General features: G+C 49.8%; 1 long non-coding RNA gene across 1 annotated transcript; it reads right to left on the reverse strand.

Moving 5' to 3' along the window:
* Positions 1 to 5,721: 5,721 nt before the first annotated feature.
* Positions 5,722 to 16,086, reverse strand: LOC306641793. Its single transcript, XR_013758284.1, has 4 exons — positions 16,004 to 16,086; positions 14,384 to 14,538; positions 12,962 to 13,554; positions 5,722 to 11,799 (listed from the first exon to the last, which is right to left on the reverse strand). It is a non-coding gene; the product is annotated as an uncharacterized lncRNA (long non-coding RNA).
* Between the last annotated feature and the right edge of the window lie 7,099 nt (positions 16,087 to 23,185).

Genomic DNA, 23,185 nt, shown 5'->3' on the forward strand with positions numbered 1-23,185 from the left:
AACAGGCCCCGTGAGTAACCAGTGGCACCATTAGAACTGAAGTGGGCTCGATTTCTATCACAAATTCAGCATGGACGTATCAGGAAGTTGGGAGCTTTACACACAGCAGCCAGGTCCCCATGAAGGTTCCTAAGGACAGTTTGCCATGGAATATGTCATCAGCTTCCTTTTCAGTTAGGGCTTTTGAAGAGGAGGCACTGGGTTCTAATTTCACCCAAGGCTGGGGAGCGGAAACCGAACAGCAGCCATTGAATCTGAATCCGAAGATGAGACACTCGGTTGGGTTTGGAAGAGTGAGCCTTGGCTCATAGGCAGGGACTACGACAGCTATCCGAGAGACGGGCTGCAGCCACCGCTTCACCAATGTGGAAACAGCATCTGGAAAGCCGAAGCCGACTCAGAGCCCGAGGGGACCAAGGTGAGCCATGAACAGCCCACTTCGGAGAGGGCTGGCCGGTCAGAGTGAGCAAGCAAATGAGTCCAGTTTTCAGACAAAAGCTGTTTTCATTTTCCTTGCTGCTGGATTTGGTGAGGAATTTCAAATCAGAGAAAGTGCCTGTTAGTGAGAACTTATAAGGGAACTTACACAGTTTCACATGCTAGAATACATGAGTTTCCATTTCTCTCAACTTCAGTTGAATAAGGAAAGAGCAGACCCACGGTCTAAGACCTGCATTTGCAAACTTAGGCAGCTTGATTTCCCATGTGGCCAGGACTCCTGCAGAAACTTCCAGCAGTGCTTGGAAGAGCTGATGAGATACTCCTGGGCTGAATGAGTGAGAACTTTCTGGAGAACAGAAGACTGGTGAAGGTGCAGCTGGAAAAGCATATGGCGGCCGAGGTGGAAAGAACACTTTCTGACAGGGGAGCTTTAAAAAATGCCTGAAGGCCAGAGGCAGCCTGCAACCTGAGGTCACTAAGTATGATGGATGTCCCTGCTTCCAGGACTACCTCCAGTTCCCCTGGACTGCAGCCAGCACCGCATCCTCAGGCACCCCAGGGAGGCTGGGTGCAGAACAGCATCACAGGGCATCCTATCTCCAAGGCCAGGATCCCAGGGCTGCTGCCCCTCCCCCACTCTGGGATGGAGCCAGTGAGTGGATTATTCTTGGAACTCAGGAGATGGCAGCTCAGTGTGGATGTCCTGAAAGAAGACGAAGTTTGCAAATCACTGTATACTGTTCATTTTATGATACCTACGTCTGTCGGGCCGGGGAATGAACATGATAAACTCCCCTCTTAACCACGCATAACTCAGATAGCATTTTCGAGCTAGCCAGCGACATGGACTGAGCGCAAGGAGTGAAAGCAGGTCTGAGTTTTAGGCATGGGTGTCACAAGGAGGTGACATCTACATAAAAGCCACAGCCTTGACGTTCACATCAGTCCCTCCCTGCCAATGTCATTCCCAAAGTCATGGAAAGGGATGTTTGGATTTTCCATATCGATTCTCTTCTGAAATCACTCTTATTGCTAATAAGCATTTGAATCTGTTACAGAGAACAGGTATAATCAGCTTCAAGAACATTCTGCATGGAATGCTATATCCCTTGGAAAAGAGGCAGCTCAGGAGGTGATTATTCAGAGTTTCACACCAACACTTTATAAAGTCTGTAATTTACCATGAGATTAACAAAAAGTAAGTTCTTCTAGAATACTTAGAAGGTTCTAGAAATGCAGTTGGTGTAGGTGTGTTAAGCACAGCTTGTTGCTGGTGGGGGCCCAGGCATGCCCCCTTCCTGCTCAGCGGTGGCATCCATAATGCAGCCCACTGGCCACTGTTTTTCTTCAACGGACAGCTCTGTCTGCTTTCACCCCCATTTTCCTTAAGCTGTGGCAATAGTAGAAGCAGCCATCACTGTAGGCGCAAAACACAGGGCTTTGGTTACCTGATCATCATGGCAGTCATCCTCCAGTTTTCTTTGCCTGTGTACCCACCTTTCCAAGGCACGCATGTTTGTTACCAGACAGAGAAGGTCCAGAAGGTCAATTGCACACACTGGGTGCTGACAAAGCAACACTACGAACTTCTGATTGAAGAAGCAGCAGCAGCTCCAGACAGCTCCACAGTTCGTTGCCTGCAGGTTTCTCCTCTTAGGTGTCCCCACCTCCCACCACCAGGCATTTCCAGGCTGGGCTGGAACGGGCATTTCTAAGACGACCAATTCAGGGTCAGACCCTGGATCAATGGGAACAGCCCTCCCCCCCCACTCCATGGAAGCTGTTGTCCCTGGAGCTGCCAAGACCCGCGGGACCACCCAGCAGACTCGTCGCTCATCCTTCCAGTTGCTAAACTAGGAAAACCTCCTCAACTTCTTTTCCTTACTAACTCTTAAAGTAGCACGTGTACTTGCTCTGCCTCCCCATCTCCCCCGAGCCCCTGACTCCATACTGAAAGTTGCAGCATGTCTACAACCTGTGTTCATGGCTTCTGAGTCTGTGGATTCAGCCAACCTTTGATCAAAAAGTACCGTATTCAGCCTTTGGTTTTTTCCCTGGCAAGTGGATGATGATACATAATGGGGGTGGGGAGTGGGGGGTGAGAGAAGAATGGAGGCACTTTAGGTTACATAGAGGGAAATGAGAGTGGGGAGGGGGCAGGAGTATGAAAGATGGTGGCCTGAGACAGACATCATTACCATACGTACACGTATGATTACACATACGGTGTGACTCTACATCGTGCACAACCATAGAAGTGTACAATGGATCCAAATGCAGTCTGTAAAAATAAAAAAAAGAAAAGTACTGTATTCAGAAACATCTGTTGAATGAATGAATGAATGCATTGCCTTACAGTAAAGTCATTATCAACTTAAAAGAATAAAACAGTTGTCCTAAGTACTGAAGCACCTGCATAAAGCTTGTGGATGCACTTTTTGCTCTTTAGGTTTTCCCAGTACTGGGGGTTGAAGCCAGGGCCTGGGCCTGCGCTGCAGGCTGTCACTGAGCTAGGACTCCGGCCTGCATACTTTGGCTTTGTTGGTCTTGTTTCTGGATCCTGGGGCTGAACCCAGGGGCAACGTCGCCAGTCCTGTTTATTTCTATTTGAAACCGTCTCAAGCTTGCCCCCTCCTGCAGCGTCCCGAGTTGCCGGGACGCCGGGCATGCGCCACCCCGTCTGGCACAAGTGCACTTTTGGTCACTTTTTATGAACTCCTGACAGTTGGTTAGTGCTTCGTGCTCTGTTTTGTTATCAGTATTGCCTTGACGTAAATGGACTACTTAAGCATTTGTTTGATGAGAGCGTAGACACGCATGCAGCTGAGGGAGTCTGCGCACCCTTCACCCAGTTGCCCCAGTACGGACAACTACCCAAACTGTGGTACAAAGTCACAGTCAGGATGTACACAACCTGTCTTTGCACTTCCTTGGCGGGTTCTCTTGGCGAGCCAATGTGGTCATTTCGATGAGGTCCAGAAGAGCAAGTTTTCCTGTTATGGCTCTCACCTCAGAACTCAGAACTTATTACCTAGCCTGCACTCTCAAAGATGGCTTTCTGTGTATTTTTTTTTTTTTTTTTCCTGAAGGTTTTAAAGACTCATGCTTTACATCCACATTTTAGTCCATTTTGAGAATTTCTGTGTAGTGTGGGAGGACACATGGGAGACTTTCCCTGTCTCCTGTGAACATCTGAGTGTCCCTCCAGCACCGTGTGGAGATGGCCGTCCCCGCTTCCAGGACTGAACTGCAGTTTCACCTCTGTCACATCAGGTGTGTGCATATTGGCTCTTCATTCTGCTTCATTGAGCTGTGTGTCTGTCCCCCATTAACACCCACTGTCTTGATTACCACAGCTATGGGCTAGGCCTTGGTTCCAGGCAAAGGGATCCCTCACACTATTCTCTCTCAAGGTTGTTTCAGCTACTCTAGGTCCTGCGCCTTTCCTTACAAATGTAAGAATAGATTTGCCTATGTCCACAAAAAACCTCCTAGGATGTTTATGGACATTGAATTAACCCTGCAGGTTAACTTGGGGAGCAGTGACCCTGTGGCTGTGTTGAATCTTTCCATCTGTGAGCACAGCCAATCTTCTGCTTTGCTTAGTTCTTTGTTGTTTAGATTTCTTCACCAGCATTTGTAGTTCCCAGCACAAGATCCAGAACATACTTTGTTAAGTTTATGTTAGGCATTTTATTTTCTTTGGAATGGCTATAAATGGTACTGCATTTTAAATTTTATTTTCCAAGTGTTTATTATTAGCACATAAAAGTGAGATTGATTTTTATTTGTTGACTTGTATCCTACAAACTTGATGAACTCACTTATTAGTTCTAGGAATTTTATTTGAAGGTTTCTTGGGATGATGGTCTTTCTTTCTTTCTCTTGAACTAGGTTTGAACCTAGGGGTGCTTTACCACTGAGCTACAACCCCAGTTCTTTTTTATTTTTTATTTTGAGGCGGGGTCTCACTAAGTTGCTGAGACTGGCCTTGAACTTGTGATCCTCCTGCCTCAGCCTCCCTAGTCACTGGGATTAGGGGTATGTGCCACCACAGCCAGCTACCCTGGGATTTTCTATGTAGACACTGTGTAATTGCCAAATAGGGACAGTTTTATTTCTTCCCATTCAATCCATGCCTTTCATTTCTTTTTCTTGTCTTATTGCAGTGTCTTAATCTGGCAGGACTATATTGAGTTTGATAATAGTGGACACCATTTTTTACTTTCTCAATTTAAGAGGAAAAGCATTCATTGTTTACATAGTTTGTTGTGCTCTTTACCAAGTTCAGTAGCTATCTCTATTTCTAACATGCTGAGAGTTTTTTTTTTTTTTTTTTTTCTTTTTATCATGACTAGGGGTGGGCTTTTTTTTTTTTTTTTTTTTTTTTTTTTTTTTGCGGTACTGGGGATTTGAACCCAGGACCTTGTGCTTGCATGATTTATGTTTTCTCTTTTATTTTTGTTAGTCTCACTAGAAGTTTGCCAATTTTGTTAATTTTTTCAAAGATAAACTTTTTGGATTATTGATTTTCCTACTCTTTTTCTGATTTTAAGTTCATTGAATTCTGCTATTTATTATTCTTTCTGCTTTACTTGAGTTTATTCTGCTCTTCTTTTCCCAGTTTCCTGACATTGGAACTTAAATTATTCATTTGAGATTTTCATCTTTTCTAATGCAAGCATTTGGTGCTATTAATTTCTCTCCCATACCTCCTTCCTATATATTTTACTGTACAGTATTTTCTTCTTCATATAGTTCTATTTTATTTTTAAAATTTGCTTTGAGACTTCTTTAATTTTTAGAACCGGCTAGTTGTTTTGTCTGTTTGCTTGTCTTTTGTGGTGCTGGGGATTAAATCCAGGGCCTCTATGCCCTCGACCAGATAGTACAAGATAGTTTTTTAAGTTTATAGTGTTTATGGATTTTTTAAAACCTATGGCTGATCATAATGGTGGAAAAGTAGAAAAATGAATTTAAATATTATCAAGAAACTAGCAAATGAAAGACAAGTCACAGTCAACACTAAACTTTGGAGGTGAGAGAAAAACAAAGGCTGAGAATTGACATTCAAGAGCCTTCCTGTTCCTGGGAAATGGCAGCTGCCATCCCGGGGGATATTTCTTTAATATTTTTTCCGCATTTTTTTGTTTTGGTTTTTTTAAAAAAATCCTTTCATCTTTCCTAGCATTTATAATTATTATGTGAATAATTATTATGAATAATATTGATAAAATATGAATAAGTTTTAACCTAAATTATTATTTACTTTCTGTTAAAAAGTCAACCAAATAGTCTTTTCTGTTGAAAACATTGTTATGTGAATATAGAAAAATTTCACTGTGACATTTTTGCTGGGTTTTTGGGGGAGGTTGTTTGTTTCTGTCTCTATGTGACTGTTACCTTTCTTCCTGACGTGTCTGCCGATGAGAAGGTTCCGGATGCTGGTGCCTCAGGAATGAGCATGTGTCACAGCTGAACCTGTCACAGCCAAGGGTCTCAGCCCCAGGGGCTTTGCTGGGAGTCCTGGAAGAGAGACTCCCCTGGGGCTCCAGAAAACCAGCTCAGGGCCTCTGGAGGAGCGGGCCTGCTGGAGGTGAAGAAGAGAGGAAGACAGAGCTGAGGAGAACACTCTGCAGACATGACCTGAATATCTGGAACAACCCTGAATGTCTTTACTTATATGAGCAAATATGTTGCTTTTTTGTTTTTTGTTTGTTTGTTTGTTTGTTTGTTTTGAGTTTTGTTTTTCTTACTTGCAACCCAAAGTCTTGACTACATATACTTAATTTGTTATTAGGTTTTTAAAAATACCTTTGCAAAGTTTCCTGAAATTGGAAGAAAAATGGCCATTCCTCCCTAAAGAATCTCTTATGTCTTGTATTCACTTACCGGAAAATGCCGTTTCCTTTTGCCTGTGCATAGTCCGATGGTGTTTTAGCATACTTGCTTGGTTGCCTGGGTGTTGTTTATATGCTTGTCTTGTCCTTGCCACTCACGTTAGTTAATATGTCAGCAGGGCAGAGGCTATGACAAACACGTCTTTATACCACCAACCATGTGCCACTTGCCATAAAATGCTTGGCCTTAATCTCTTATGGCAAGAAAAGGCAGTCATTCCTTCTGTGATTTCCTGCAGAAAACTTCCTATTTCTGCCCCGGGGTAACTGAGGACAGGGGAGGAAATGAGCTCTCTTGAAGCTCTCCTTTCCCAGGAAGACTTTTAGCTCCTCTTGGGACCAACCCTTGCCTTGGGAACACAGTGAGAAGGGTTGACTCCTCCACAATGTCCCATTCCGTGTTGCTGGGTCAGGCAGGGCATCTCACCGTACCAAAACAGCACCTGGGTGAAGAAAGAGCCACACCAGGGTGAGCAAGGGCTGCCCACCTTCCTGCTTCCCCTGCAGCTGGGTGCACAGGGACAGGGCTGACTACTCTGTGCTCTCCTGGGTGGGTTTTTTGCAACGTCAGTGGCAACAGCACTGCGGGTCATGCTGGGTTCCAGACTCCCGATGCGGTGACTGAAATGGAAACAAGAGGTGGTGTGCTATCTGGCCTCAGCTGGAGCCTTACCAGGTGGGCAGCTCAGACCCAGTCAAGAGCCGCAAAACCCATCCATCAGGGGGGTGGCTGCCACCCTTGGCACAGAGAATGGATGGCGAGTGGTCCCAACGGACGGAATGCTGGGTGGCCCCTGACTGACGGCAGAGCTCAGCACTTGTACTCGGCCGCCTCACTGGAACGAGGAGAGAAAGGCATTAGGATGAAGGATAATGTGCTGCAGACACAAAGATGAGAGAGGGACCCTGCAATGTCACGCACCTGAAGTCCATGCTGGGCCGGCCGCTGCTCTTCCCCTGAAGACACAGCTCGGTCATTTTAACCCTCCATGTTAAAACGCATCCTCATACCTGCAGCCCAACATCTGAACAGAGACGCCGCCACCTCTGCTGAGGAAGAGCGTGGATGTTTCCAATCCCCGGTGCCTCCCCTGAAAAGGCACCGTCAAGTCTCCAAAAGCCCTGTTGCCGACCGCCCCCTGGGGCTGTGAATGTGGCCTTGTTTGGAAAGAGGGTCTTGAATATGTAATGAACCAAGTGACACTGAGCTAAGGTGGACCTAATCCAGTGTGCTGTGTCCTTGAGAAGAGACACAGGAGGACACCACAGGACAGTGGGGACCTCTAAGAGCGATGCACCCATAAGCCAAAGTCCCTCAAAGACTCAAAGAAGCTAAGAGAGGCAGGGGACGGATTCTCCCCAGGGCCTTCGGGGAGGGCATGGCCCAGCCGAGCTCTTGGTTTCAGACTTCTGGCCTTCAGAGCTTGAGAACCAAGCTCTGTTCTTCTAAGCCACCTGGTGTGTGGGAATGTGTTACAGCAGGCACAGAAAACAGGTACGCCCTGCCAAGGAGCAAACCCAGGACAGGGATGAGAAGGGTGCAGAAGAGCTGTCCCAAATCGTCATGATGATGATGACGTTATCCACAAAGGAGGTCATCATCCAGGGGCTCAGGAGAGCTCCAGCAGAGTGGCTGGACAGGTGTGCCCAGCCCTGGGGGCAGCCGCCTCCCTCATCCCAGTCTGCCTCCCTCCTTCTGCTCCAAACATGCTAAAGATCTACATGAGTTACCAGGAGGACCTCTTCAGATGAGTCTTATGGAGTCACAAGAGGTTTGTGGTTGTCTTCCAGGAGGATTTACTGGCAAAGGTATCAGATCCGAGCCTTCTTTGGAAAAACCCACCCTGGGACATTGGAATACAAAAGCACAGCTTCTTACCCTTTAGAGCAGGGTGTGTTACTCTCCCTGGACGCTGGCCCCTGAAGGAGTAGCCTGCTGCTTCCTGCATGAAGCTCACTTAAATGTCTTCTGAGACTCCAGTCCAAGGGCCTCCATCAGCAACAACCAATAAATGAATAATACCAGATGTAAAATCGGCCACATGGGTCTCCTGGAGGGAAACAGAGCGCGAGGGGGTTTCATTTGCTGGAAGCCCAGCATTGCGGCACTTTTTAAGGTTGAATGGGAAAGTGTTTTATAAACTGTAAAGGACTGTAAAGCAGTCAGTCTCTATGTTTATTATTTTTCCTATTCTGTACCCTTGATCAGATAACAACCTAAAGCTTTGGTAAGCGGCATTTTCTCTTCTCTGAGCTGTAGCTGTCTTACCCAAAAGAGAGGGTTGTGCTTACTATGCCAAGATCTCTGCTAAGCCACCCCTTTTTTTTCTTTGACTCTATGTTCTGTCAACTGGGTCATGTAGACAGCTGTTCCTGAAAAGTGGGAATACCTTTGGTGACTCTTTTGGTATATAATATTAAATTATTTTGCATTGACTTTTCAGGATACGTTTTGCATAATATAAAAGACAAAGAAAAAAGTGCCATAAGGCAGGAAAGTAGGCCATGAAGTGTAACAAGAGGCACTCAGGGAAAGCCACCTACTCTCATCATCTACACTCGACTTACCTGGGGGAGACGGTACTCACGATGAACAGAGAGCTAGGCCATGCACGCTGCAAAGGAAGTGTTCAGAGAGAGCTCAGACTGCTGTGTTGCAATTAGAAATCTCAGCTACCTTTTAAAGATAACAAACTCTGGTTTTTGCCACATAATGGAAGCAATTGAAATAACCCTAATGGCAAGCCATCATTGTATCAGCTGAACACCATGTTCAAAAATGATCATTATTGAGTCTTTTTCAATCAAGAGCTTTTTCTCTGACAGACATGCCCCTTAGCTATTCTTGAAATAATGCTAGGATGCCAAAAAGAGCAGTGGAGAAAGACAAAGGGTCAGTGAGTCATTTATGATTTTTAATTCAACAGGATCAGTATTTCTTGTGTATTTTTACTTGATTTCTGTAGACCAAAGGCCTTTGATGTAGTGTGTGTCCTAGCCTTAAGCCCAGCTCTCTGCAGAGCAATTCCTGGTGGGTGCTGGGGTGTCTGAGTGCTCCTGAGACTCAGGTGATAACCATGACGGGCAAGGGGAGACTAATTCAGGTGGTGACCAACACGGCGACTGGCCTGGGCTGAAGGGAAGGAGGGAACGGGGCTAGAAACCAAGCCAAACCTGTCGTTTCGCTCTGTGACTTCCTTTAGATCTTAATCCCTAAGTGTTCTTAAAAGAAATTTTAAAATATGTTAAGAAGTATGGAACAAGAGTCATGGCAGTGTTTGTATGCCTGTGCCCTAGTAATCCCGCTGCTAGATATCTATCTTAAGAAAACGATCGGAAGTGCGTGGAATGATTTATGAATGAGCATATTCTGGGAACACTCTATACTATAGGAAAAGTTGGAGACAAACCCAGCATGCAAAAATAGGAATGATTAAATAAACTGCGGTCCATCCATATGATGGAATGCTGTGCATATATATGTGAAAATCCTGCTTCCAGAGATAGCTGTGATCAATGAAAATGCCCCATCTGGAACATTCTATGAAAAGATAGACACATGGCCAAACACTCCACGTAACTTTAAATATACATGAATCTCAGCGTGTATGAAGAGTTAGAAGGAAAAACACCAAAATGTTAACTCATTGTCCCTAAGTAGTGGAATTATGAGATTAGAGATGATTATTTCTGACTCTTCATATTATTCAGAATTTTAAACATTGAGTCTACATTACTTTTAATATCAGAGATATGATAATGTAGAAGTTCATGGTGTCACGTCCATTCCTTTAAAGTATGGTCACTTCCCCTGGATGGTTGATCGTCCCAAGTCTGGACGTGGTGTTGGAGGCTTCAGGGAAGCAAGGGTTGGGGCTTCAGTGCTGAGAGCCCAGGTACATGACTGAAAGCCTTGCAGGTGTTCATGGCTCAGTCAAGGAGCAAGTATTCACAGAGCACTTATTGTCTATCAGCCAGTGTCTATTGATCCCTCACTCCTGGCCACCCAGTCTGTGCCCAGAGCCAGGGGACCACAGAAAGGAACGACGCCCGGACCTGACCAGGAGAGAAATCGTGTTCCGGTGCTTGCTATGTCCACAGTACTGGGCCTGAGATGCCCCAGAGGGCCGGCCTAACTTGCCCACGCTCACTCCCAGGGAGTCTACCTTGGCCCGACTGTCCAAGACCCAGGCCCAGGTGTCTCACCGGGCCATGCTGAAGCCTGGAGGCCAAGTCTGCTGCTGCTCTTGGGACCCATGGCTGCTTTGGCATCGGCCGTTTGGCCTCGGAAGGGATCCTGTTAGACCCGGGGCTTGGTTTGTCATACGTTATACAGCTTAGTACTTTCTTAGCATTCTGTTTAAGTGCTGACAACTTGATATTTTGATCAATGGTTGCTGTATTTCTCCATATGTTAAGTTGACAAGCTGATAATTTCTGAAGTCAATCTGTCTCTCCAGTTTACACTTTTTAAATTTTTCAATCGCCTTATCTGCATTTTGTAAATATCTAAAAATAGTGGGATCACTTGGCCCAAACCCTATATAATTGGGTCAAGGGCTTCCTGCATCCTTGCGTAAACTGAGGGTGGAGCCAGGCTGCTGTTTGTCACCTGTTTGGTGGCAGGTCTATGCAGAGCGCACTACCCAGGTCTTGTGATTTGGCTACAGGGATCCTCCCATGGGAAGAGCTGGCCTCAACTGTAAACATTTTACTAACTGCTGCAGAAAGCCTTGTGAACAGGGTGCAGAGGCCATCCAGGGACAGACCTCTATTCAGCATCGGCTGTGGCCTGTTGCTGCCCATGACTTGGGCTGCCTGTGTGTCAACCTTAAGTTTGGTCAGTTGCCAACCTTAAGGGGCACCTGGTGCCCAGCAAGTCCCTTCTGCGTGGCGCAGGGTCCTCTGCACACTCCAGGTGCTACTCCCAAAGTGGCTACTTTTCTCAATCCATCTCGGCCTCTGATGGCACCAGGGTCAGCGGCAGGGACAACTGCTTAAACCTCCTCGGCTGGTGGCAGAGCCCTGTGGTTATAAGTGACTTCATGTCAGATCCCATCTGTTTGCAAGTTGTGTGTCTTTTGGGAACTTGACCCAAATTCCTCGAGCCTCGGTTTCCTCACAGGGACATGGCCAAGGGGTCAGCGAACAGCCTTGGACCCAGAGCCTGGCTGACAGGAAGCCCTGGGGGATAGCAGCTATGGCGGCGTTGCCCTTTCCCAGGGTTGGGCTCCTCATCTGTGAGGGGTGTGTGCCTGTGCGTGCGTGTGCGTGTGCAAGGGAGGAAGGAGGACGCCAGGCCAAGGCCCGCTCCCAGCTGCCTTTCCCCGGAAGAGCTGATGTGCGACACTGCTGTGTGCCACGTGGGGAGGCGGCTTAGACTTTTCTTCCGGCTCTTCAGCACTTGAAAGGGCATTGGCAATGGTGAGCAGTTGCGGAGGTCCGTCTGTGAGCTGGGCTAAAGGTGAAAATAAAGGAGAGGGCGAGTCCCGTTGGCGTCCAAGCCTCCTTTCCCCGCCACACCGGGAAGTCCTGTCCATTCTGACGCCCTCTCCTGCTCCCCCATTCCTCCTCCTTTTGAGCAGCAGTCCCTAACGGTAGTTCAGCTGTTCATAACGTAGAAACTGTGAGGCGATTCTTAGAGGGTGTGAGGCGCGTTGACCCCACAGCACGTAACAAACCCGCATCTGTCCACTGTCACGTAGGGGCACAAGACCCGAGGACTCGGCTCTCCTCGGAGGGAGGCGTCCTGGAGAGCTGCTCTAGGCCCTGCAGGCTGGCCCTGGCAGCGGGGAGGGCAAAGCAGGGGAGGAAGAAAGAAGCATGTGTGGCAGAAAACTTTCTAAAATGGGGTCACCCTCTCCTGCTTGCGAGAGTGAGGGAAACTCTGTTCTACTTTTCCCCTTCCATCTGGAAGTCACCACAGTGAGAACCGATTCTTCTGCTATTGCGGGATAAAATCCTGTCGATGATGGAGGTAGGTAGGGACCTTCATTCACCTGATCACTAAGGGATCCCAAATCCCCATGACTTTGGGAATTCTTGTGTTTTCTGCTTTTTACACCTCTGTTCCCCTTCTCTGGTCTGTCAGCAGTTGCAAGTATCCCTACTAATAATTTTCAATTTCTGAACTGCCACTGGCTGGTTGGGATGGGTGTACAATAAACATAAACGCTTTCTCACTCAGGGTCCGAGAGCTATTTCTCCTCAGAGAAAAGTACACATTTGAGAAAAGTATTTCTTAAATCTTCTTTTTTTTCTTACTTTCTTTTAAATGCCTTGTCTCTAAGCTATTTTAGGAACATGTGCGGTTATGCAATGCTCAGTTCTATGCAAATAAAGCCTATACAGCCCAGGGTCGCCCGCCCCACCCACCCTGGGCAGGAGGTTGGTCACCAGTTACTGCAGTGTGGTGTTCAGACGATGTATATTTTTTAATGCCCTGAAGTTTTGAAATTTTAATAGCTCATGAACTGAACTGACATGAAAGAAAATATTTCAAGTCTCCTACAGTGATTTTTATGCTCTTAAAAGTGATTCCAGTGTGTGAAGGCAAAGTCTGATTCCAGAGAAATGAGATCCTCTGAAATCTCTCAGGCCATCTCTCCCTCCTCACTTACCTCCTCTCCCAATTGGCCTACAAGACTCATTTTTCATGACTGGCCATTCATGCTTAAGATTCTATTGGTCACAACTATTATCTGGGCAGTGGCCAGTCAGTCCTTCCGGATTTCCTGGCAGAAACTGAGGCATGTTGATAGTCAGTGCCTGGGATTCCTAGGCCACCAAACACCTTCTCATTCCAGCCGCTAAGGCTTCTGATTTACTGCTGCCTTGTTTACCCCAGAGCTCTCTGGCAGGCAGAAGCCAGCCGCAGGTAGCCACAGGACCCTGAGCAGATGGCGGCTGGACCAGCCCTCCACAGAGACCCACACCGTGGGCCCTGGCCCTGGCCTGGGTGCCTCTGCTGCCCAACCGTGTGAACCGGCCCACAGAGCACAGTCATGTGGCGCACTTGGCAGGGGCAGGTTTGCCCTGCGTTAAAGTTTGACCAGCAGAAATCTCGGTGTTTACCCCAGCTCTGTGGCGAGCCATGGGCAAGTAGCACCTGTGAACATTTCCAGCACATTCTGGACTTGCCTCCTTCTGGGGCGCTGACTGTGGGTGGGGGTGGGGATGTCTTCAGTTTTCAGTTAGTTTCTGGAACAGACACCTGAGGTGTTCAAAATAAAAGGAAAAGGTTTTATTGGCCTCTCAGTTTTGGAAGCTTCGGTCCGAGATCCATTGACCTTGCTGCTTTGGGCAAGGGGGCAGCACATCTTGGTGGAACACAGAGTTGACAAGCTGCTCAAAGCCAGGAAGTGAGAGGAAGAAGCAGGGACTGGGGTCCCACCATCCCCTTCAAAGGCACCCCAGTGATCTGAAGACCCCCTGCTAGGCCCGCACCTTTCAAGGCTCCAATCAGCTCCCAATAGCACCTTGTGGGGCCTAAGCCTCTCAGACCTGGGCCTTTGGGGAGGGGAGTGTTCAAGAGGCACCAGAGGCGGCTCACAGTCCCAGCCTTGGGGGGCCCAGCAGTGGCCACCTTCATGGTCAGAGTCCATTCAAACGCAAGACCAGACTACCCAGCTAAAAACTCTGACCGCCGTGACTGTTTCCTCAAACGTAACAAGGACAGTTTGTATTTAAAGTCCTTTAAACCTTTGCTGGAATTCATAAGGACTTCCTAGCTGGATTCCACCCCACTTTCCAAAGCTTTCGTTCACTCTTGGCGCAACGCTCGAGGTAGGCACAAAGCCTTGGGTCACAAACTCCATCGTCACTCCTACCACACGCTTCTGCTGGCTGAGCCCCTCAATCTGTGGTACTGTTGTGGGAGCCCAGCAAACTAATGGAGTGGGATGTTGTAAAAATCAACTTCGCCTCGGAAAAAAAGAGATGGTATTGTCAACACCGACATCGGCTCGGGAGGCGGTGCCACACGCAGGCTATGGGCTGGCTTGATCCGGGCCTGGGCCCAACCACACGGCTTCTCCACTCACCAGCACGGTGGCCTGGGACACGCGGCTGCGCCTCTGTGCCTCCGATTGCAGGTCTGTAACTGGGGTGATGGCGCTCATGTCACAATAACTTCGTTTAGCTTTCTCATCTTAGAAGTCGATCCCCAGGTACAGTGAAAAGTCAGGTGTGTGTGGAACTACGAAGCAAAACAAGTGATCCTGTGTCAAACGCATATGGCAAAGGACAGAGTCAAAAGGAAAGGAAAACCTACAGATTGGAGGAAACCCTTGCATGCCATGTATCTGACAAAGGGTTAATATCCAAAATACGGAGTGTACCCACAACATGCAATCACCAAAATATATCAAAAACCCAGTGAAAAATGGACTGGGCTTGGTTCACACACCTCCAATTCCAGTGTCTCAGGAGGCTGAGGCAGGAGAATCGCAGCCTCAAAGCCGGCCTCTGCCACTTAGCAAGCCCCTGTCCAAAATTTAAAAATAAAATACAATAAAAAGGACTGGGGATGGAGCTCAGTACCAACAAAACAAAACAAAAACTCCCCAATAGATATTTCGCCAAAGAAAACGCGCAAATGACCAACGCATGTGAGAAAAGGTATTTAGCATCACTAATCACCAGGGAAACGCAAGTCAAAAGCACCAGATGCCGCCTCACATCCGTTAGGGTGTCTGTCATTAAAAAGATGAGCGAGAACAAGCACAGGCAAGGACGTGGGGAAAAGGGGCTGCATGCTCTTGGGGGGCAAAGGAACTGGAAAGCAGGATGGAGCTGCCCTGCCCCATCCCTCTGCTGGACGCATGCCGGGGGAACTGAGGTGGGCGCCTCCCAGAGACAGCCGCTCCCAGTGCCCACTGAAGCCCTGCCCACCGTGGCCACGGTGCCTGCGCATGGCCAGGTGGGTGGACCAAGGCTGCGTGGGGCAGATGCAAGATGGAACTTCACTCAGCCTTGGGGCAGCAGGATGAGCCTGAGGACCCCATGGTCAGTGCAATGAACCAGGCACAAAAACACTCAGGAGTTCTCCTTAGTGTGGAAACTTAACAAACAGAAAATACAAATACAAAGAAAAACACTAGAACTGTGCTCCCCAGAGTCACAGAGGCCCAGCGGGGAGACGCAGGCCGGGCACAGAACTGAGCTGGGCAGCTCGGAAAAGGCCATCGTGCCCACAGGGTGGCCGTGGCTGATTGGCCACGGCAGGTGCCGGACATTTGCTGGGAGTAGCCGGGTGCTCTCGCCCACAGAGGCTCCGGTGAGAGGCTGGGTGTTGACCTGCTCGACCTCGTAGCCAGGTCACTTCATGGGTATGTGTGTCCGAGCCGCATCACGCACCCTACACAGAGGCAACGTTCTTAAAAGGAAAATCACCGATGGACAAAGTGGAATTTTTGAAAAAAATCCCTTCTGTGTGGACTTGGGCCACTGCGGGAGTCCAGGGACAGGGCTCTGTTTTTTGTTTACACAGTCATGGGGGCAAATAATCTGGTATCACCCGTTAGATTGGAACTTGCCCATATCTCTACCCAGGAGTTGTCCTGGGTGCACCCCCAAAAGAAAGTCCAGTTGATGGCCATGAAGACATGTTCAAGAAGGCACATGGCGGGGCTGGCGTTGGGGCTCAGCGGTCGAGCACTCACCTACCACATGTGAGGCACTGGGTTCCATCCTCAGCACCACATGAAAATAAATAAATAAAAAGGTATCGTGTCCGCCTGCAACTGAAAAAAATTTTTTTTTAAAGTTTAAAAAGAAAGTGCATGGTGTTCCTCTTCTTTTTTATTGTTCTTTTTTAATTAGTGCACAATAGTCGTACATAATATTTGGGTTCATTTCGACCTAATCGTTCAAGCGTGGAATATAATCTGTTCCAGTTCTGTCCCCAAGATCCCCCCCTCCCCTTTCCTCTACTCTACTGGTCTTTCTTCCATTTATTTGCAGTTTTTATTTTAATATGTGCATGATGGATGTAGAAGTGAGATTTACTGTGGAATATTCACACTGGTACATAAGGAGAGCAGATTCATCCCACCCTCCCTCCCTTTTGGGAAGGGAAAGACCCTTTGTAGCGGTCCTCTGTCCTTATTGATATGATAAATGATGAGGTCGCATGTCTTCACCTCGCCCTGGGGTGGTGATTTCCGATTACCCAATCCAGCTGCCTGAGAAAAGTTCCTTAGTGACCACAGGTGTCATTAGCATGGACATCAGTCCAGGGACCCCAGGGGTCTCAGGATCAAAGCCAGGGAGACCATGCTCAGAGGTGCTGGGACCCGACACTGGTCCTGATTCTCATCTGAAACTGTGAAGCCCTGCCTCCTTCGTCCCCCTGTCCTCCTGGTGTCCGGCTAGCAAGAGCGTTGCCCGGGTGTGTCCACACTCCTATCAGAAGTGCCCATGTGGGGACAGTCCTCCCAGCCTCACTGTCCCACAGCCCAGCACCCACTCCTCCACCCTGGAGATGGACAAGGGCCCAGACTACCACCTGAGGCCAGGGGAGCCTCCCTACTCAGCCTCCACAGGCTCTCCAGTGGGGGCTGTTCTGCAGATGCAATCTCAGCTTCCCCAGGGCTAGGCAGGTAGCCCAAGACCTCTGACTCCACAGATAAGAAGCAGAAACACAGCCACTTCAATTCAAGAACAATTTGAGATAACATACTAATTAAAGAGGTCTGCAGACACACACCTGATTGGATTTAGATTCAGGAGTTAAAATCGGATGACTGAGAATCAGGATTTCACGTAAACGCAAACGTGGCCCCATGGTGCACAATGGAGCAGTGGCTGAGATTGGGTGGGTGTGGGGGTGATGCTTCCTGCCCTCAGACATAGATGAACTGCATCTGTCAGGGGAGAGTGCCAGGCGACCTACGACTCTCCTCGGTTCTCTTGAAATCACTGTCATTTGCAAGAAGGTTGAGTAACTCCAACTTTTTTTAAATTTTGCGGCCCTGGGGACGGAACCCAGGGCCTTGTGTATACTAGGCAAGCCAAGCTACAGCCCCAGACATACTGTTTTTTTTTTGTTGTTGTTGTTTAAACAAAAACGACAACAAGGCAACTCTGAAGTGCACGGCTTCATTTAATCAAACCGCTGAAGAACTAATCCCAGCAGGACCACCCAGGCCCAGCACCAGCTTTTCCTAAAGAATTTGGCCTCCTGTTCCTCTTTGAAGGCAGCCTCATCTTGTAATTAGGGGATTCCTTTGTTTCTCTAATGATACTAAAGCACTCTGCCCAGGGTGTCATCAGAGGAAAATCACCTCTTAGTATCAGCAGCAGCCACCCCAGCCCCCAGGGCCCTAGCGGGAGAAGAGCACATGCCCCCCTGCCTGGCGCTGAGCTCTGGGACCCCAACAGGTGAGGCTGTGGGGCAGGTGGCAGGCTGGGGTCATCAGTGCACAAAAGTGCTTCCCAGAGAGCACTGTCCCCACAGAAGCGGACGAGCATTACTCGCAGAGAGCCACCACCCGCCTGGGTCTTTGAAAGTCTGCATGTCCCTTCTCTTCCCTGGTCAACCATCGGAGCCTGAGGCCGGCGCCTGCGGGAAGGCCAAGGAGCCACCAGGTCCCTAAGGTATCGCGTTGAATTTCTCAATCTAACTTTGTTTAGTTTGGGGAAAACATTTTTTTGGTCCTGGAAAAAAAAAAAATCACTGTGGTTTCCCTCCTCCCGCCTCTGTGATCGCCACTTACAAAGTTTCACCATCTTCCCATGAAACCAAGAAAAGAAAAAAGAAAGAAAGAAAACGAGGATGCCGGGCAGACAGGCCTCGCTTCTTGTCTCCATCGCCTCTGCTCCTTGTCCCCACGCGTCCTTCCTTCACGCTGGGTCCACCCCTTTCTCAGCAGGCTTTCTCTTGCAGAAGGTCGCTCGTCACTCACCTGGATAAATAAGGTGGAGTTGGAGGTGGCCGGGGTGCCCTGCCCAGGTGCCCCGAGGACCCTCCGCCACCTGCCTCTCCCTGCAGCGACCCGGATGGTCCTGCTTCCTGCTTCCCGTCTCCCTGTGGGCCCTGCCACTCTCCACTCACCCGACCCGCGCTGCCCGGCGACTGCAGGCTGCAGTGCCATCGCCCTGCCTGCGTAAGTCTGAAGGCCTCTGGTACTGGCCCAGGCGCCAGGATGCTTTTGGCCTTCTGGTGGCTTCTGTCACCCTCTCCTCCCCACGGCCTCACACACACACTGACCTCGCATGCTGTCCACTGACCCACCCTGTCCTTCCTGCTCCCCTCAGTAGGGCAGGGTCAGGATGAGCAGCGCATGAGTCAGAGCTCCCGGGTTCCCTTAAACGGTTCTGTGGCTGACTCACTGCGTGAGCACCGACGGGCCGCTTCCCTTCCCAGCCCAGCTCCTCCAGCCGCACCACGCTGGGCACGCTGGCAAGAACAGAGCCAGGATGCATGTGAGGTCCTCTGCAGGTATGTCGCCGGCCAGCTCCCACTTTTGAAGGCAACTGGGGCAGTCCCATAATTACACTGGGGCCGGCTTAACCAGGCTTGTCCCCGGCAAGTCCCCGTGGTGGTCCCTGCCAGGTGCTGGGGGCCAGCAGTGGTCGTGTGCAGCTTACCGCCTCCTGGCTCGCAGATCCCGTAATAGCCGCTTGCTGTGGCCTGGGCTGTTTGGTGTGCTTAAGAGAAGGGGAGCGACTGGGGATGTCTCTAACTTGCAAGCAAAAATAACTGGATGCCACCCTCTGGGACACAAGGTGATCTGAGGACAGGGTGAAGCTGGGCGGAGCTGCCACCGCGACCCGTCTGATGTTATAAGCCCCAGCCTCAAACATTCGGCTGCGTCCGGCCTCTCTGAAACTCAGACCACATGCATGTGGAGCACTTGTCCGTGGCCAGCAAAAGAACGCCTGGCCAGGTCCATTGGGCTCAGAGGACCCCCACCGCATGGACCCAGGGGCTGCAGTGCCTTCGAGAATCAGGCCGTGGAAGTGTTTGAGGCACAGCCCATGAGCGCTTGCTCCTCCCTCCAGGAGGAGCACGGGGCAAGATGGAGAACCTGAGTGGCATGCGACCGCACCAGGGATCTGCAGGAACCGGGCTGGAGCCACCCATCCTTGCCGGAGAACCCAGACACAGAGCTCTGGGCAGGAATGTGCCTGGGGAAGCTCTTGCTTAACTCCACTTCCTTAGGCTCCCTGCCTCCTTGACAAAGGCCAAGCCAAACAGGGAGCCCAGGTAAGGCTGGGCCGGCCAGCCGATGTCAGCTCACGCAGGCTTCGACTAGGGCTGGAGGAGTCCAGGCAGAACTTCAGGGTGCCAGGCACTGGGCGGAATCCAGGGACAGGCAGGTTCCTGCAGCTCCCGTAGCCAGTGAAAAGTGTGGATTTCCCAGAGGCCACTGAGCACAGGGCACAGCTCGTCCTCAGCCAGAGTCTAGTCTAGCTGGACCTCCAGGGATCCAGGGAGCTGGGTGGCCATGGGCCTTGCTGGGAAGTGCAGGGAGCTTTGGCCACAGTTGGCTGCTCAGTTGACAAGGTCACAAGACCAGCAGGCCTTAGGGATAGAGCCAGGATCAGAGGACTTTGGCCTGAGAGGTCCTGCTGACAGCTTGGAGGATTTGTCTGTGGCGGGGGAGTTAGTTATTCCATCATTCCATTGTCGGTGAGCGAGAAGCCGGGGAAGTGAGAGATGGCGGTCTGAGTGCATTCATTTTCCTCTAAAAGGCTGGTTGAATGGGAGATGCCCATAGGAATATGCTGGGCTTGGTGGTCAGCCCATCACATGGACAGCCTGGTGGATCCCGGTTCTGCTGCCACAGTGGGTAACAACACCTCATCATGGCTGTGACCTTTGCAGGCTTCGTGACATTCATCAGGTTTCCTGCCCATTAAACAGGCAGGGGCTGCAGCAATCTAGAAGGATACAAGGTAGACCAGCACCAGAAAAGATTTCTCTCCAGGAGCCCAAGTACAGCACCCCAGATCTTGGGGCGTGTGGGACAGAACTGGGCTGTCCATGGATGAACGCAGCCCCCAGGGAGCACTGATCCCTGGACTGAGTCTGCCGTGACCATGTGGGGAATAACTAGGTGCCCTCTCATTGTTCTCCATTGATACAGATTCCTGGCCCCAGCTCCAGGAGGCCAGGCAGGCAGCTGGCCTGTCCAGTCAGTCACCTTGATTTCTTATCACTCAGTCCAAAGGCAGAGCTCTGGCTGAGCTGCTTCCAAGGGATGACAGATAGCCTGGTCGTTTCAAGAAAGTAAAAGTTGGTGGTTGGGGCAAGAGAGGTGGGGGGTGGGAGGGGAGAGGGGAAGAGCCAGTGCTGGGGAGTCTCCTCCTCACTGGCACCCTGTTCTTTCCTCTGGCTACCTGAGCTCTGAGACTCTCCTGATGCAGAAGGCTCAGCACGTGGGAGACGGAGGCTTGGGACGACTGGAGCATTGCAGATTCTCCGTGAGTAGGGATGAGTCACCGGCCCAGGCCTCCTCCTAGCTAGGCACAGGCAGTGGCCTGGTTTTGTAATAGCTGAAGGCCACACCAGTAGAGTGTGAGCGCCCTGCCCGCTCAGCTTGCCGTGGGCCACTGCAGACCCGGAGACCAGACGTCCCTCCCACGTTCACACAACCGCCTCTGCTCCTCTGAGCTGAGCAAGCCGCCTTCCCCCTATTTGCTCAAGAACACCCTCTGCGAGGTCCTCAGTCATCCTCCTTCTGTCGCGCCTTCAGCTGGCATGTGTCACCTTGGACACCTCATGCACAGAGGGAGGAGAAATACCAAGCGGGGACTCCTGCATCACCTTAAAGACAGAGATGCTTGTCTCCATCAGCTGCTCTGCATTCTTCAGTGCTGGCTGGCCCCCGAGGCACAAACCAAGACCAAGGAAAGTCACTCTGAGATGCTTGCAACATCTTGCATTAGTAAATCCAGAGAACACAGAAGGTCAAAGGTGAAATACCCGAGGCTGGATCCACTCATTCATTCAGCAAGGAACTCTGCATTTCTCTTTAAGTGAGGAAAAGGCACAGGCTGGTGGCCTTCAGCAGTGGCCTGATGAAGAAGCGTTTGGGTTAAAATGTGTGAGGTCCTGCATACCAAGCACCCCCATACTGCCATGGGCAGTATTCAGAGCCATTGAAATTTTGCCACGAGGAGGAAAACAAACCTGATTTTCTCATTCCCAATACTTTCCAGTGTATAGTAGCAGTTTGCTTACAGGTTTGCAAACCCTGCAGGTCTGCTTCTGAGCTGTGGGTGGTTCTGAGGACCCGGATGCTGTCTGCAGGCTGCAGGGCCCTCCATCCACTGGGGCTTGACCTGGTCTTTAAGTGAGGAGTGGCAAGGCCTCTGGGCTGTCCCCCTCATGTCCTGGAGGAAAGTCAGGAAGCAGAGGCAGGGCAGCAAGGGAGGGCTGGGTGACTGAACCTCCCATTCAGGTTTGGGCCCTCCCTAGAGGTGTGGCCTGCACAAGAAATGCAGCCACCGCTTGGTAACCAAAACTGGCACACCCAAGCCAATCACCCTCATGCCAGTGAGTGACCTACATCAGTGGTCAGCAGCAGTTCCAGACAGGCTCCTGGGACCAGTGGTGTAGGGTGTTGACCTCAGTCGAACAAGCTGAGGAGACAGGTACACAGGAAGTTTCCAGAAGCAGCAGAAGTTCTTGGCAGACACTGAGGGGGCAGAAGAGAGACTTTGGGAGGAGGTGGGCTGGAGTGAAACTGGAAGGGGAACCAGATTGAGATCAGGAAACCAGGGAACGGGAAGATGCTCTGGCATGGGGGGAACAGGCCTGCTCTGGAGGAAGCAGACACTGGGCTCCACACACTGGGCAGGTTTTGGGGGTTTGCAGGGATTAGGCAGATTTCAACCAGCCATGGGTGTCCCTGAAAGTGGGGCTCAGGCCCACAAGTGTGTGATAAGGAGGATTGGATTCAGTGAGACGATACTGATTGGGAACATCGTGTGTGCCAGGAACTGAGTTGGGGACAAGGGCGTCATCTTGCCTATGGCCCTTAGGGTTTCTAGTTTGGAAGGCAAGTCAGAAGCATGGTAAGGGCCACGCTGGAAATATTCACAGGCCACCAACTCCAGCCTAGAGCCGGGAAGCGGGTGGGGGAGATGGGTGAGTTGGGAGGTGGGGGAACGGGTGAGAAGGAGGAGAGCAGGAAGAGGGAATCCATTTCCCTGGAAGAGCTGCTACTCTCTGACGGACAGACAGATGGACAGGGCAGGAAGCTCCTGGGGAAAGACACCTACCAGGAAACTGTTGACCTTGGTGTACGGTGAGAACAGCTGGACCAGGAAGGGACAAGAATGAAGGACGAAGAATGTAGTATGCTGATTTTAAGTCCTTTGGGTACAAACGGAGGAGTGGGATAACTGGGTCGGATGGCGGCTTTCTGAGGAATCTCTTCTATACTGCTTTCCATAATGGTTGCAAGTGGATGGAGTCGGAGAATATCATGCTAAGCGAAATAAGCCAAACCCAAAAAACCAAAGGCTGAATGTTTTCTCTGATAAGTGGATGCTAATTCACAATAAGAGAGGGCAACTAGGGGAGAGTAGAAGGGAGGAGAGGGGACATGGGGTAGGAAGGAGAGTAGAGTGAAACAACATTATCAGCTCCTGTATATACATGACTGCATGACCCATATGACCCTACAATGTGTATAATCAGAAACGTGAGAAAATCCACTCCATTTATATATGCTCTATCAAAATGCATAAGTGCATCCTACTGTCATGCACAACAAATTAGAACAAATAAAAAAATTTAGAATAAAAGCCAATAAGTAAAATATTAGTGGCATTAAAAAATAGAATCCAGCCGTTCTTTTTGTAAGTATTTATCCCAGATAAATGAAAAT

Source organism: Sciurus vulgaris, assembly GCF_902686455.1.
Source record: "Sciurus vulgaris genome assembly, chromosome: 12".
Taxonomy (NCBI): domain Eukaryota; kingdom Metazoa; phylum Chordata; class Mammalia; order Rodentia; family Sciuridae; genus Sciurus; species Sciurus vulgaris.